Below are 4,091 nucleotides of genomic sequence, written 5' to 3'. Positions count from 1 at the left end.
GCCAAGAGTACCTTGTCAGTGGAACAGACAGATCTTGATAGTCAGGAAGCGACAACACCGCCGTAACAACAGTCGTATGAATGGCGTCGCGTGGCTGCATTTCATTGAGACAGAGAAAAAAGTGACTGATGTTTCCCGTGCGTTCCCTCGGATATTCGTTCAGACAAATGTAAGCAAGGTATGCGGTTATAAAAGCTACCGTGAGAGGTGTTTTTTTTTCTGTTGGGCGTCCCGTGAATCAGAGGGCGTCTGACAGGCCCGGGTTGCAAGGCCAACGGCGCTCATCTGCGGCAGACGCGGAGAAGGAGGCATTGTCTCGGGGGCGCCCGTGGCGTCGGCGGCGGCTGCCGGGGCGACGGGGCCTTTTGTGTGGGAGGGAGGAGGGGGGAGGGGGGAAATCGCCTTCTCTCTCTCTCTCTCTCTGTTTGTCTACCTCTGTCTGTCTGTCACTTTCTATTTCTCTCTCACTTTCTCATTATTTTTCTTTCTTTCTCCCCCCTCCATCCTACCCTGTCTTCCCTCCCTCTTCCCTCCCTCTTCCCTCCCCCTTCCCTCCCAGAGAACCAGTGGAGGTAGCGGGCCACGGTCACCTCCGCTCTTGGCGCCACGACATGCGAGGTCGCACCACTCGGATGGAGAACGGGGAGAGAGAGAGCAGGAAGGAAGGAAGAAGGGATGGAGAAGAAGAGGAAGGAGACAGAGGGGAGAAGGGAAGATTTAGAAAAGAGAGAGAGAGAGAGAGAGAGAGAGAGAGAGAGAGAGAGAGAGAGAGAGAGAGAGAGAGAGAGAGAGAGAGAGAGAGAGAGAGAGAGAGAGAGAGAGAGGAAGGAAGGAAGGAAGGAAGGAAGGAAGGAAGGAAGGAAGGAAGGAAGGAGAAGGACGGAGACATTGGCGATGGGATAGCCATGCTCATCCGGGGATTGCTCCTACTAAAATATATTGCATCACGCGATGGAAATTTCGGCAGGATTTGATAGACTTTTTCGGAGGATTGCATGGCCCCGTTTAAAAGGGACCCCACCCCCCGCTTTCGCTCCCTCTCTCTCTCTCTCTCTCTCTCTCTCTCTCTCTCTCTCTCTCTCTCTCTCTCTCTCCTCTCTCTCTCTCTCTCTCTCTCTCTCTCTCTCTCTGTGTGTGTGTGTGTGTGTGTGTGTGTGTGTGTGTGTGTGTGTGTGTGTGTGTGTGTGTGTGTGTGTGTGTGTGTGTGTGTGTGTGTGTGTGTGTGTGTATACATGTATGTATGCATGTATGTATGTATGTATGTGTAATAACGAGGGTGCCTTTCCCTGTCATCGGTAAAAGCGTGCGGATGAATCGCATGCTTAGCTTATCCTCAGTGAATACCTATGTCGCGCTTGCTTCACCGATTTTGAATTCTATTATTTGCTCAGTTTTCTTTCAATCCTGCTTGAAATCCCAGCTGCTTTTTTTTTTTTCTCTCTGTCCTCTCCCTCACTCTTCCTCCCTCTTCTTGTCTCTCTCTCTCTGCCTCCATATATCTCCCTCTCTCTCTCTCTCTCTCTCTCTCTCTCTCTCTCTCTCTCTCTCTCTCTCTCTCTCTCTCTCTCTCTCTCTCTCTCTCTATATATATATATATATATATATATATATATCTCCCTCCTCCCCCCCTTCCCCTTCCCCTTCCCCTTCCCCTTCCCCTTCCCCTTCCCCTTCCCCTTCCCCTTCCCCTTCCCCTTCCCCTTCCCCTTCTGCCCCCCTTCCTTCCCCTTCTTCCCCCCCTCCTTCACTCCCTCTGCATAACACCCCCTGTGTAATAAACTCGGTGCCAGCTTTTTTGAGTCACATACTCAGGTTGCACGGCCGCGCGAGACATGTGTCCGCGGTGTATTACTTAACCCTGGCTGGCTCTTCTTGTCTTGCTTGTTTGTGTTTGCTTGTGCTTGCTTGCTTGCTTGCTTGCTGTCTGGTTGGCTGATTGGGAGTTTGGTTGTGGCATTGGTCTGATTTACGTGCAGGGTGAGGGCGAGGGTGAGGAAGAGGAGGGGGGTGAATGAGTGGACGGAAGATGGAATGCGTGAATGAAGGAACGAATGGGTTGTTGAATTGAATAAATGAATGAGTGAATGGAGGAAGGGGATGGATGAATGGGATTAAGGAGATGGTTGTTGACTCGAATAAATGAATGAATGAATGAATGGGGTGGAGGAAAGGGGTGTGAGTGAATAAATGAAGGGTGAGGATAGAGAGCATGAAAGATATCTCGATAGAAGGAAGAAGGGAATAGATGGGTAGAATGAATAAAGAGGGAGGGTGGAGGGTGAAGTAGAAGGGAGGGCGAAGGAGTAGAATAGACGAAGGGTGGATGGAAGAAAGAGAAAATGGAGAACAGAGGGATAGATGACATGGATAGAGTAAGTGTGAGTGTGAGTGTGAGTGTGAGTGTGAGTGTGAGTGTGAGTGAGTGAGTGAGTGAGTGAGTGAGTGAGTGAGTGAGTGAGTGAGTGAGTGAGTGAGTGAGTGAGTGAGTGAGTGAGTGAGTGAGTGAGTGAGTGAGTGAGTGAGTGAGTGAGTGAGTGAGTGAGTGAGTGAGTGAGTGTGTGTGTGTGTGTGTGTGTGTGTGTGTGTGTGTTTTCATGAGGAGGATAGTGAAAAGAGAAAAAAAGGAGAAAGATAGATAAATTCCTTTCCCTTCTCATCCCTTCTCTCCTTTCCCTTTCGGTTGGGGTAACTAGACGAAAACATGCGCTGCTATTTTTTTTCCTTCATTTTTGGCTTGTGCTGGCTCGCTCCCCCCCCCCTCCCTCCCTCCCCCCTCTCTCCCCTACCCTACCCTCCCTCTCTCAGCTCCCCTACCCCTCACTCCCTCTCTCCCCTCCCCCCTCCCCTTCCCTTCCTGCCTCCCCTACCCTCCCTCCCTCCCTCCCGCGTTGGCTTTCTGCGGATTGGAAATTGTGTTGGCATTTTGCCCGCCCGTCTGCCTCCACATGAAGGTCGAGAGAGCTCTTGTTTTGTGCGGCCCGGGCGATGGCGAGGAGAGGCTATGGTGCCGCGGATACAGTGCATTGTGAGCGATGGTGGAAGGTATTGTGTATTGTGGAGGGTGGGGGGAGGTGTGGCAGGAGGGAGTGGAGGGGGATAAGTGAGGGCAGAGGGGTATTTTGAAAGGGAGAGGGCGAGGGCAGAGGGGTATTTCGAGGGGGGTGGGAAAGGACAGTGTGACAGGCAGGGAGGGGTGGGAAAGGAATGTGGTCCGGGGGAGGTGCAGAGAGTGCTGTAATTGGAATGGAATGCGACAGACAGACGTCTTGGCGTGTGGTGGTGACGGGGAACGGGGAACGCGGAACGGGCCGGGGTGGGATGCGGACTTCGGCCCATTTGCGGAGGGAAGAAAACGCAGGTTTGGAGGAGGCGGAGGTAGAGAAAAAAAAATGGCATTCATTTGTTTGTTTTTTTCTATTGTTTAATTGGAGTGCGTTTGTTGTTTTTCGTTGCTACATTTCGCTTGGGCTTTGGGAGGACGGGTTGGACGGGGAAGAGGAGAGGCAGAGGAGAAAGGAGAGAGGTGAGACGATAATACAAAGAGTTGGAGAAGAAAGGAAAGATAAACACAAGATAATAGAATGAGAAGAGAGAGGGGGTTTGTTCAAAGGCGACGCGGGCGGCGGTGATGGGTTACATGGGCGTGGTGGGTGCTGTTGGTGGCGGCGAAGACGTTTCGGGAGGGGGGAGGGGGGAGAGGGGGAGGGGGGGAGAGGGGGAGGGCAGCGTGCCTAGCACCGGCGTGCCAACCCTCAGCGTATATTTAGACACTCGCGTGGCATGCGTGGCTTGCCCTTCGCCCCTCCTTCTCCCCCTCCCTTTCCATCTCTTCTCATCGTTCCCTTTCTCTGCCATTCCCTCTCCGTTCCTTTTCTTGTCTTGTTTTGCCTCTAATTTCCTTGCTGTGTCTTTTCCTTCTGTTTCCTTCCCCTTCCCTTCCCTTCCCCCCTCCCCTCCCCTCCCCTCCCCTCCCCTCCCCTCTCCTCTCCTCCCCTCCCCTCCCCTCCCCTCCCCTCCCCTCCCCTCCCCTCCTTCCTCTTTCCTTCCCTTGCCTTCCCTTCCGCCTCTCCCCTCTCCTCTTCTCCTACCCT

At 52.9% G+C, this 4,091-nt stretch overlaps 1 protein-coding gene across 1 annotated transcript in view; it reads left to right on the top strand.

Moving 5' to 3' along the window:
* Nucleotides 1-2,990: 2,990 nt before the first annotated feature.
* Nucleotides 2,991-4,091, top strand: part of LOC125045431 (phosphatase Herzog-like) — an 18,683-nt gene continuing 17,582 nt past the window's right edge. The window contains exon 1 of the mRNA XM_047642671.1: nucleotides 2,991-3,025. The gene's annotated coding sequence lies outside the window, so the exon portion shown is untranslated. The remainder of the gene's footprint in view (nucleotides 3,026-4,091) is intronic.

Source organism: Penaeus chinensis, chromosome 37 (assembly GCF_019202785.1).
Source record: "Penaeus chinensis breed Huanghai No. 1 chromosome 37, ASM1920278v2, whole genome shotgun sequence".
NCBI lineage: Eukaryota > Metazoa > Arthropoda > Malacostraca > Decapoda > Penaeidae > Penaeus > Penaeus chinensis.
Note: the sequence above shows the minus strand (reverse complement) of the source record. Positions and strands in the feature narration are given on the sequence as shown.